The 12,804-nt window shown below is 43.5% G+C and overlaps 1 protein-coding gene across 1 annotated transcript in view; it reads right to left on the reverse strand.

Moving 5' to 3' along the window:
• Positions 1–12,804, reverse strand: part of TIMM44 (translocase of inner mitochondrial membrane 44) — a 750,397-nt gene that overhangs the window by 118,406 nt on the left and 619,187 nt on the right.

The following is a 12,804-nucleotide window of genomic DNA, read 5'->3' on the forward strand; positions in this document are numbered from 1 at the left end:
ATGGATCTGTCCTCGGGCTGCAGGGGAGGTGGAGCATGGCCCAGCACTAGCAGAGGAGCTGCTGCGCTCTGAAGGTCCCATGGAGGCCTGTGAGGAGCACCAGCTGCCACCTCTGGCATGTTTGGGGAATTAAAACCAGAGGTAAGTAAAACCTTGGACAGAGGCGTGGCGGTGGATGTGGTATACTTGGATTTTGCAAAAGCGTTTGATACAGTTCCGCACACACGGCTCATATATAAGGTAAAGTCTACAGGATTGGATATATCAGTTTGTAAATGGATAGAAAACTGACTGAAAAAGACAGAATTCAGAGAGTCATGGTTAATGATTCTTACTCTGAATGGTCTAAGGTTATCAGTGGTGTACCCCAAGGTTCAGTGCTGGGACCCTTACTTTTTTAATATCTTTATAAATGATATTGGATCTGAGATCAAAAGTAACATTTCTGTCTTTGCAGAGGACACCAAGCTATGCAGTGGAATAACGTCCTTACAGGATGTCGCCAATTTACAAGCCGACCTCAATGCTCTGTCTAATTGGGCGACTAAGTGGCAGATGAGGTTTAATGTTGATAAATGTAAAGTTATGCACTTGGGGGCTAAGAATATGCATGCATCATACATACTAGGAGTACAACTGGGGGGATTCGTAGTGGAGAAGGATCTGGGGGTTTTGGTAGATCATAAGCTCAATAATGGCATGCAATGCCAAGCTGCGGTTTCCAAAGTGAGCAAAGTCCTTTCTTGTATTGAGAGGTATGGACTCCAGAGGGAGAGATATAACTTTGCCCCTGTACAAATCATTAGTAAGACCTCATCTGGAATATGCAGTCCAGTTTTGGGCTCCAGTTCTCAAAAAGGATATCGGGGAACTGGAGAAAGTGCAGAGAAAAGCAACCAAACTGATAAGAGGCATGGAGGAGCTCAGCTATGGGGAAAGATTAGAGGAACTGAATTTATTCACTCTGGAGAAGAGGAGAATAAGAGGGGGAGGTGATCCACATGTACAAATATATAAGAGGTCCATATAGTGAACTTGGTGCTGAGTTATTCACTTTACGGTCAACACTGAGGACAAGGGGGCATTCTTTACGTTTAGAGGAAAAGAGATTTCATCTCCAAATACGGAAAGGTTTCTTCACAGTAAGAGCTGTGAAAATGTGGAACAGACTCCCTCCAGAGGTGGTTCTGGACAGCTCAGTAGATTGCTTTAAGAAAGGTCTGGATACTTTCCTAAATGTACATAATATAACTGAGTACTAAGATTTGTAGGTAAAGTTGATCCGGGGAAAATCCGATCGCCTCTCGGGGGTTTAGGAAGGAATTTTTTCCCCTGCTGTAGCAAATTGGATCATGCTCTGCTGGGGTTTTTTGCCTTCCTCTGGATCAACTGTGGGTATGGAGTTGGGTGTATGGGATTGTACTATGTTTTTTATTTTGTTTGTTTATTTTTTTTGTGGTTGAACTGGATTGACTTGTGTCTTTTTTCAACCTAACTATGTAACTGACTTCCATTACAGACAGCTCACAGGGCCCTGTTCAGACTTGAATAAACAACCCACCCTCCTGCTGCACTGACTGGGGGGTTACCCAGGGGACTCACCACAGAAGGATACTGTACAGCGCCGCGGCCCGCCCTCAGTACACAGCGTGTGTGTGAAAAAGAAAAAAACGTGAGGTAAAGCTGTAAGGTAAAGTTGTGTAGACGTGTGCTGCGCGCCGTAGGAACCAGCACTAGAGGCCAAAATCTCTTCCAAAATGGCCACCGGACACCTCAGACAGATATCTGGATAGTTACGGCCTCATATAAAGTCCCAACAATTCTTTTTAAAATGTTAATAGGGATAGAAACACACACTTGTCTATTTTATTACTCCATGTTTTGCTGTTGATATTCATTAAGTGCCAGTACAGGTTACATTCAACATTGGGACACTCTGCTTTTATCAGATAGTTTGTGGATTGGGATTTCTGGGGGGATGCACATTATCCCCAGGAGCTGTGACGCGCACCGTGGCTATCCCCCCTCTTTCGCCTTATTGGTTGCGGGGCTGGGGGCCTGCACTCGCTGCGCGTCAGCACCACGCTCCCTGTACCAGCACGTTCTGTTTCTACTGACGCCACGTGCTGAGTTGGTCTATTTCCATCTGCGCGCAATACGATGGAGGCATTGTGCGCCTATATATGGGTGCTGGTCACGTCATTGTGGTCGCTTCCTATCCTCTCTCATGGCACTTTCCAAGCGTGACGTTGGCGGGGCTGTGCTGGCGGGTACGTACGGTATGCATCCCTCTTCCTATCTCGGCACTTTCACACTTTTTCTGCTATTCCTCACCCCTAGACTTTGGCAATGCTTTGCAGTGGTGTCTTTTATATATTTTTGCCTTAAGTCTACATAATTTTCCATCATTTCCACATTAGGGTGCTCTCGCAGTTACCTCCTTCTCACCCCTTCATTCTTCTCTCTCTCTCCATCTCAGCACACCACCCCCATGCTCATTATTTAATATTTGTTACAGATGCCCTTTTGGGCTCCTACTCACCAATAGCATTGGAAGGGGGATTCTCTCTGTGTATCAGTTCTTCACCTTTCATTTGGACTGCCACACCGCCGCACTTTTTCCGCCCCAGCTCCCGGGGGGTTTGTTCCTTATCCCTTGGCACCTCCAATTTTCAACACTAGCAGATACCCTCCCATGTTATTTATACAATATACCTACAGGTAAGAGTGATAGGATTACAGGTGCTGTACCCTCTCTTCCTGCCTTAATTACCACTAATTAGGAATTATATTATAGGTGTCCCCAAACAGCTGCTCCTGATGAGTGGATACTAATGCGTCAAGCTTTTATATTTGATGTCATATCACAGGAATCATGTGGCAATTATGGGTTTAAATTGGTAAATATAAAAAGTTGATGAGCGCAAACTCAATTACACCTATTGTGTCAGATATACTCACTACGGAGTAGTGTATGTGACTTTAAATATGTCTCAATAGATAAAAAAATACAATCTGTGAAATAACAACACTGTGTCTACAGATGGATTGGACTAGAAACTAGTAATTGGACTTTGAAGGCACATGATAGTGTAGGTAAGAAAACTAAGTAAATTTATTATGGGGATGTCATAAAAGCAGTTACAAACATAAAATCAAAAATACATCAGGTTGATAACTGGTCCACTTAGGCTATTTACAATGATATTACAATTCTACCATATATAGCTCAGATACAAAGCATGATTCCAAAATTGACTTAAATATTGTAAAACCGAGTGGTATCCAGAGGAGTAGGAGGACTTGCTCTACATGTTGCGTGCTTATGAAAAGCGCTTCCTCAGGAGCACAGATATTTCAATCTAGAACATATACAAAAACACAATAAGTACAATGCATCAAAAAAGTTGATAAAAATAAGAAAATTAAAACAATATATATAGCATATACAGAATAAGGTAAAAATATATTTGGTACAGTGTCAGATGTGTGGCAGAGTATCAGGGCAGCCCTCCACACACAGGTATCCCACCAGGGAGGGAAAAAAAGAAAATAAAGAAAAGGAAAATGAGAATAAAAAAGAGGAAAAGGGGGAGGAGGAGTAGGGGAAGAAAAGGGAGGGGAGGAATAGGGAAAAGGGGAAAGGGGAAAGGAGGGTGGAAAAGAAGGGGAAAAGGGAAGGGGGGGAAAAGAAAAGAAAAATAGAAGGGGGCAAGAAAGAGGGTAGTAGAGGGGAAGGGAGGAAGAGGGGAGGGAAGATGGAGAAAAAGAAAAAGAAGAAAGGGAGAAGGATGAAGAGAGTAGGGGAGAGGGTATTCAAATATGTGAATTATATTGTGAATAATTACGATCAAGTGGACATTTCTTAAGTGTCAACATAAATTGCCCATGTAGTGAACATACATACTCACACAGATTGACCTAGTTAAGTATAAAAACGATCAGGCCTTTTTTGAGACGTAACGTTGGCTAGAGTTCGCCAGGATACTAATCAAGCCAGTTCGGGGGATAATATCTGTAAGCAGTGTTAGTTTGATGTCAGTACATATCTAAACGGCTTGTCACAATGTAAACGTTGTGAACTTGCTGTCCTCAAATTCCAAACCCATACATAGAAAAAGTAATTTGAAAAATCTCACCATTGGAGCAACAAAGTCCAGGGGTATGTACAGATGACAAGGCTGTAGGCTGGGTAAGTTAGGCCTGATTGCTAGTGAGCAGGGAGATAAGCCTCATTCACCAGTTGCCAGCTTGTAAGTTTCCAATCCAGATGGATGGAGGTATTGTACAAGCAAGAGCAAAACAAAGGGTCCTGCTAATAGAAAAAAAAAGTATATTATATATATATATATATATATATATATATATATATATATATATATATATACACTTTTAAATGGTAGTAGCATTGGTTATTGCAGGTAGCATGCCTGTCGGTGACAGTGTACCTTACCTTAAAACCAACAGCCTTATTGCACGTCCGTAAGAATATCCCCTGGTTGATGGAGGACGCATGTACATCTGTTGGTGTTCCTCCAAGTCTATAAATACCCCCCATTGGCCTAAACTCACCTGCGAGCGCCGATGATGATTAGGGGTGATGTAGCAAGGCAGCACCTGTGTCGCATCGAGAATGATGCAATCAGGATTGTCCAATCGCAGGGGGTTCGCCGAGGATCCCAGCATGCCCTGCACATGTGCCGTCATCAGGACCGCCACCCATTAGGTAGATGGGGTCAAAGGAGTAGCAGCAACCGCTGCCCAATGAGAGACGAGCAAGAGGGAAGAAGGGGGAGGAGCGTCGAAAGTGAGCGACGCATAACCATTCCCCATAGATACCCGGCGGTGGGAGTGCGCACGCGCAGGGCCCTGGATGACGAATGGCTCAACAGAGCCAATCGTGTGAAGACGGGAGGACGCATGCGTCACAATGAATACAGTGCCCATGCGTCCGGAACCACAATATTTTTTTTTCTATTAGCAGGACCCTTTGTTTTGCTCTTGCTTGTACAATACCTCCATCCATCGGGATTGGAAACTTACAAGCTGGCAACTGGTGAGTCAGGCTTATCTCCCTGCTCACTAGCAATCAGGCCTAACTTACCCAGCCTACAGCCTTGTTATCCGTACATACCCCTGGACCTGGAGTCTTTTTTGCTTACCAGCAACTGATTGCCCTACCACTTAACGAAACTTTGTTGCTCCAATGGTGAGATTTTTCAAATTACTTTTTCTATGTATGGGTTTGGAATTTAAGGACAGCAAGTTCACAATGTTTACATTGTGACAAGCCGTTTAGATATGTACTAACACTGCTTACAGATATTATCCCCCTAACTTGCTTGATTAGTATCCTGGTGAACTCCAGCCAACGTTAGGTCTCAAAAAAGACCGATCGTTTTTATACCTAACAAGGTCAATCTGTGTGAGTATGTATGTTCACTACATGGGCTATTTATGTTGACACTTAAGAGAAGTCCACTTGATCGTAATTATTCACAATATAATTCACATATTTGAATATCCTCTCCCCTACTCTCTTCATCCTTCTCCCTTTCTTCTTTTTCTTCATCTTCCCTCCCCTCTATTCCTCCCTGCCCCTCTACTACCCTCTTTCTTGCCCCCTTCTATTTTTATTTTCTCCCCCCCCCCTTCCTCTTTTCCCCCTTCTTCACCCCCTACCCTCCTTTCCCCTATTCCTCCCCTTCTCCTCCCCCTTTTCCTCTTTCTTATTCTCATTTTCCTTTTCTTTATTTTCTTGTTTTCCCTCCCCTGGTGGGATACCTGTGTGTGGAGGGCTGCCCTGATACTCTGCCACACATCTGACACTGTACCAAATATATTTTGACCTTATTCTGTATATGCTATATATATTGTTTTAATTTTCTTATTTTTATCAACTTTTTTTGATGCATTGTACCTTTTGTGTTTTTGTATATGTTCTAGATTGAAATGTCTATGCTCCTGAGGAAGCGCTTTTCATAAGCGCACAACGTAGAGCAAGTCCTCCTACTCCTCTGGATACCACTCGGTTTTACAATATTTAAGTCAATTTTAGAATCATGCTTTGTATCTGAGCTCTATATGGTAGAATTGTAATATCATTAAGTGGTCATGCATAGCAAGATCACTTATTAAGTGGTCTTGCATAGCAAGATCACTTATTGTTATCTCACATATATATTATTAAGTGGTCTTGCATAGCAAGAGCACTTATTGTTATCTCACATATATATTATTAAGTGGTCTTGCATAGCAAGAGCACTTATTGTTATCTCACATATATATTATTATTAAGTGGTCTTGCATAGCAAGAGCACTTATTGTTATCTCACATATATATTATTAAGTGGTCTTGCATAGCAAGAGCACTTATTGTTATCTCACATATATATTATTATTATTCTTATTATAGCCAAATTTGCCACCCTAACTCCTCCCACAGTTTTTACACTACATAGACGAGTAATATATCGAATCGTGCGGATTGTTCCCGATCGGTGGGCTATTACTGTGTGGAACGTTTCGCCGAATCGTTCGCGAAATATCGTCATTTTTGCGGCAACATTTTCCCATAGGAATGAATGGGGAGAGCTAGAGTGTGGGATTTCTAAAAATCAGCACATGATTTGTAAACTGCGACCACTCCCTCATTTTCAAGCCGACCTACACAAATCTTATATCAAAACGTTCAGCTATCCCTGCTGCCACCACACATGTTCACGGCTAAGTGATTGACCAAACCGTTTTCACAATATGATAATTTGTTTGCAACCTACGCCATCCATTATTTCAATGGAAGTCAATGGAGGTCAATGGAGGTCAAAGTTTAGAAAACGAAAATCTGCTTTGGAATTTGTAAACTGCGACTGCTGTACGATTTATAGTTTTTAAAATACAACCATTTGAACAGGACATGTAATAAAAAACATTCCTCAATTTCTGCTGTGTTTACAGAGAGGCTGCAAACCAAACAATTGGTTTCCTAGGAGACGCTGAGGAGTTTTATAACTGCTCACAAACAGCTGTGAGGTGAGTTGGCTCCTCCCACACAAGGCTGAGGGAACTTTCCTCTGCTTAGCTGCTTGTATATGTTTATATTGGTTTCCTAGGAGACGCTGAGGTAAAAACCTTCATACACACATCTGTGAGGGCTTTCTATAGCTCCTCCCACACACTGTGGTGATATGGCTCAGGGAACTTTCCTCTGCTTAGAGCAAGGGTCTCAAACTGGTGACCCTCCAGCTGTTGTAAAACTATAAGTCCCATCATGCCTCTGCCTTTGGGAGTCATGCTGGTAACTGTCATTCTTGCAATGCCTCATTGGACTTGTAGTTTTTCAACAGCTGGAGGGCCGCCAGTTTGAGACGCCTGGTTAGAGGCTGCTTGCATATGTTTACATTGGTTTCCTAGGAGACGCTGAGGTAAAAACCTTCATACACACATCTGTGAGGGCTTTCTATAGCTCCTCCCACACACTGTGAGGTGATATGGCTCAGTTTTTTTGGCCCTGCGTATATGCATGCTCTGCATATAGCAACCAGACCATAGCAAACCTCCATAGCAACCAGTCCATAGCAACCAGTCCAGAGCAACCGTCAATACCAACCAGTCCATAGCAACCACTCCATAGCAACCACTCCATAGCAACCACTCCATAGCAACCACTCCATAGCAACCACTCCATAGCAACCACTCCATAGCAACCCTCTATAGCAACCAGTTTTTGATGGGGCAAATAGGATGGTGCAGTTTTGATGGGGTAGTTTTTGATGGGGTAGTTTTTGATGGGGCAATGGACCGAACTGGATCGACACACTGTTGGATCACATTTACATCTCCAGGGGCACCGTCTCCAGTCAGGAGTATTGGTGGAGGCAAGACCACGCCGCACAATTTCCCCAGAAATTGTATCTTTTCTAGTTCTTATTATAGCCAAATTTGCCAACCTAACTCTTCCCACAGTTTTTACACTACATAGACGAGTAATATATCGAATCGTGCGGATTGTTCCCGATCGGTGGGCTATTACTGTGTGGAACGTTTCGCCGAATCGTTCGCGAAATATCGTCACTTTTGCGGCAACATTTTCCCATAGGAATGAATGGGGAGAGCTAGAGTGTGGGATTTCTAAAAATGAAAAATCAGCACATGATTTGTAAACTGCGACCACTCCCTCATTTTCAAGCCGACCTACACAAATCTTATATCAAAACGTTCAGCTATCCCTGCTGCCACCAGATGTGTTCACGGCTACGTGATTGAGCAAACCGTTTTTACAATATGATAATTTGTTTGCAACCTACTCCATCCATTATTTCAATGGAAGTCAATGGAGGTCAAGGTTTAGAAAACTAAAATCTGCTTTGGAATTTGTAAACTGCGACTGTGCCTTCAATTTTATTATTTCAGAGACATACTATACATCAAAATGTAGGTCTGGGTCTTGTGATTCGTAAAATATAAAGATATTCACTGTGCGATTTATAGTTTTTAAAATACAACAATTTGAAGGACAAGTATTAAAAAATAAATCCAGGATTTGAGAATCTGCCTAGAGTGTGTTTGCATATGTTTACATTGGTTTCCTAGGAGACGCTGAGGTAATTAAAAGTCCTCACAGCTGTAGGGGGATTATATAGTTCCTCCCACACAGTTGTGAGGTGTTTTCTGTGAGGTGAGTTCTGTGAGGTAAATACCTTCATACACACAGTTGTGAGGTAGTTGTGAGGTGTTTTCTGTGAGGTAAATACCTTAATTTGAAGGACAAGTATTCAAAAAACATTCCTCAATTTCTGCTGCGTTTACAGAGAGCCTGCAAACCCAAAAATTGGTTTCCTAGGAAACGCTGAGGAGTTTAATAACACCTCACAAACAGTTGTGAGGTGAGATGGCTCCTCCCACACAAGGCTGAGGGAACTTTCCTCTGCTAGCAAGGGTCTCAAACTGGTGGCCCTCCAGCTGTTGTAAAACTACAAGTCCCATCATGCCTCTGCCTGTGGGAGTCATGCTGGTAACTGTCATTCTTGCAATGCCTCATTGGACTTGTAGTTTTGCAACAGCTGGAGGGCCGCCAGTTTGAGATGCCTGGTAGAGTGTGTTTGCATATGTTTACATTGGTTTCCTAGGGGACGCCGAGGTAAAATCCTTCATACACACATCTGTGAGGGCTTTCTATAGCTCCTCCCACACACTGTGAGGTGATATGGCTCCGTTTTTTTTGGCTCTGCGTAACTTCTGCATGCTCTGCATATAGCAACCATGCATAGCAACCAGTCCCTAGCAACCCTCCATAGCAACCGTCCAAAGCAACCAGTCCACAGCAACCCGTCCACAGCAACCCGTCCACAGCAACCCGTCCACAGAAACCCGTCCACAGCAACCCGTCCACAGCAACCCGTCCACAGCAACCCTCCATAGCAACCACTCCATAGCAACCAGTCCATAGCAACCGTCCATAGCAACCAGTCCATAGCAACCAATCCAGAGCAACCAATCCAGAGCAACCAGTCCATAGCAACCGTCCATAGCCATCAGTCCATAGAAACCACTCCATAGCAACCACTCCATAGCAACCACTCCATAGCAACCACTCCATAGCAACCACTCCATAGCAACCACTCCATACCAACCACTCCATACCAACCACTCCATACCAACCATCCATACCAACCAGTCCATAGCAACCGTCCATAGCCATCAGTCCATAGCAACCACTCCATAGCAACCCTCCACATAGCAACCATTCCATAGCAACCGTCCATAGCAACCCGTCCATAGCAACCCGTCCATAGCAACCCGTCCATAGCAACCCGTCCATAGCAACCAGTCCATAGCAACCAGTCCATAGCAACCAGTCCATAGCAACCAGTCCATAGCAACCAGTCCATAGCAACCAGTCCATAGCAACCCGACCATAGCAATCAGTCCATACCAACCAGTCCATAGCAACCCGTCCATAGCCATCAGTCCATAGCCATCAGTCCATAGCAACCCTCCATAGCAACCAGTTTTTGATGGGGCAAATAGGATGGTGCAGTTTTGATGGTGCAGATTTTGATGGGGCAATGGATCGAACTGGATCGACACATGGTTGGATCACATTTACATCTCCAGGGGCGCCGTCTCCAGTCAGGAGTATTGGTGGAGGCAAGACCACGCCGCACAATTTCCCCAGAAATTGTATCTTTTCTAGTTATTCTTATTATAGCCAAATTTGCCACCCTAACTCCTCCCACAGTTTTTACACTACATAGACGAATAATATATCGAATCGTGCGGATTGTTCCCGATCGGTGGGCTATTACTTTGTGGAACGTTTCGCTGAATCGTTCGCGAAATATCGTCCTTTTTGCGGCAAAATTTTCCCATAGGAATGAATGGGGAGAGCTAGAGTGTGGGATTTCTAAAAGTGAAAAATCAGCACATGATTTGTAAACTGCGACCACTCCCTCATTTTCAAGCCGACCTACACAAATCTTATATCAAAACGTTCAGCTATCCCTGCTGCCACCACACATGTTCACATGTAAGTGATTGACCAAACCGTTTTCACAATATGATAATTTGTTTGCAACCTACGCCATCCATTATTTCAATGGAAGTCAATGGAGGTCAAAGTTTAGAAAACGAAAATCTGCTTTGGAATTTGTAAACTGCGACTGTGCCTTCAATTTTATTATTTTAGAGACATACTATACATCAAAATGTAGGTCTGGGTTTTGTGATTCGTAAAATATAAAGATATTCGCTGTACGATTTATAGTTTTTAAAATACAACCATTTGAACAGGATATGTAATAAAAAACATTCCTCAATTTCTGCTGTGTTTACAGAGAGGCTGCAAACCAAACAATTGGTTTCCTAGGAGACGCTGAGGAGTTTTATAACTCCTCCCAAACAGCTGTGAGGTGAGTTGGCTCCTCCCACACAAGGCTGAGGGAACTTTCCTCTGCTTAGCTGCTTGTATATGTTTATATTGGTTTCCTAGGAGACGCTGAGGTAAAAACCTTCATACACACATCGGAGGGCTTTCTATAGCTCCTCCCACACACTGTGGTGATATGGCTCAGGGAACTTTCCTCTGCTTAGAGCAAGGGTCTCAAACTGGTGGCCCTCCAGCTGTTGTAAAACTATAAGTCCCATCATGCCTCTGCCTGTGGGAGTCATGCTGGTAACTGTCATTCTTGCAATGCCTCATTGGACTTGTAGTTTTGCAACAGCTGGAGGGCCGCCAGTTTGAGACGCCTGGTTAGAGGCTGCTTGCATATGTTTACATTGGTTTCCTAGGAGACGCTGAGGTAAAAACCTTCATACACACATCTGTGAGGGCTTTCTATAGCTCCTCCCACACACTGTGAGGTGATATGGCTCAGTTTTTTTTGGCCCTGCGTATATGCATGCTCTGCATATAGCAACCAGACCATAGCAAACCTCCATAGCAACCAGTCCATAGCAACCAGTCCATAGCAACCGTCAATACCAACCACTCCATAGCAACCACTCCATAGCAACCAGTCCATAGCAACCGTCCATAGCAACCGTCCATAGCAACCGTCCATAGCAACCAGTCCATAGCAACCCGTCCATAGAAACCTGTCCAAAGCAACCACTCCAAAGCAACCCTCCATAGCAACCAGTCCATAGCAACCGGTCCATAGCAACCAGTCCATAGCAACCACTCCGTAGCAACCACTCCATAGCAACCACTCCATAGCAACCACTCCATAGCAACCACTCCATAGCAACCACTCCATAGCAACCACTCCATAGCAACCACTCCATAGCAACCACTCCATAGCAACCACTCCATAGCAACCACTCCATAGCAACCACTCCATAGAAACCAGTCCATAGCAACCAGTCCATAGCAACCAGTCCATAGCAACCAGTCCATAGCAACCAGTCCATAGCAACCCTCTATAGCAACCAGTTTTTGATGGGGCAAATAGGATGGTGCAGTTTTGATGGGGTAGTTTTTGATGGAGCAGTTTTTGATGGGGCAATGGACCGAACTGGATCGACACACTGTTGGATCACATTTACATCTCCAGGGGCACCGTCTCCAGTCAGGACTATTGGTGGAGTCAAGACCACGCCGCACAATTTCCCCAGAAATTGTATCTTTTCTAGTTAAGTGGTCTTGCATAGCAAGAGCACTTATTGTTATCTCACATATATATTATTATTATTCTTATTATAGCCAAATTTGCCACCCTAACTCCTCCCACAGTTTTTACACTACATAGACGAGTAATATATCGAATCGTGCGGATTGTTCCCGATCCGTGGGCTATTACTTTTTGGATTGTTTCGCCGAATCATTCGCGAAATATCGTCATTTTTGCGGCAAAATTTTCCCATAGGAATGAATGTTGAAGCTTACAGTGTGAAATGTCAAAAAATGAAAAATCATTACATGATTTGTAAACTAAAACCACTCCCTCATTTTCAAGCCGACCTACACAAATCTTATATCAAAACGTTCAGCTATCCCTGCTGCCACCACACATGTTCACATGTAAAAGATTGACCAAACCGTTTTCACAATATGATAATTTGTTTGCAACCTACGCCAAACACTGACCTCCATTGAAAATCCAGTCAGAAAACCTAAATTGTTTAGGACAAATATATAAACTGCAACTGTGTCTTCAATTTTTATTTTTCAGAAACATACTATACATCAAAGGGCCTCATAGCAACCACTCCATAGCAACCGTCCATAGCAACCAGACCATAGCAACCATCTATAGCAACCAGTCCATAGCCACCAGTCCATAGCCACCAGTCCATAGCCACCAG

Source organism: Rana temporaria, chromosome 1, assembly GCF_905171775.1.
Source record: "Rana temporaria chromosome 1, aRanTem1.1, whole genome shotgun sequence".
In the NCBI taxonomy this organism is placed as follows: Eukaryota; Metazoa; Chordata; class Amphibia; order Anura; family Ranidae; genus Rana; species Rana temporaria.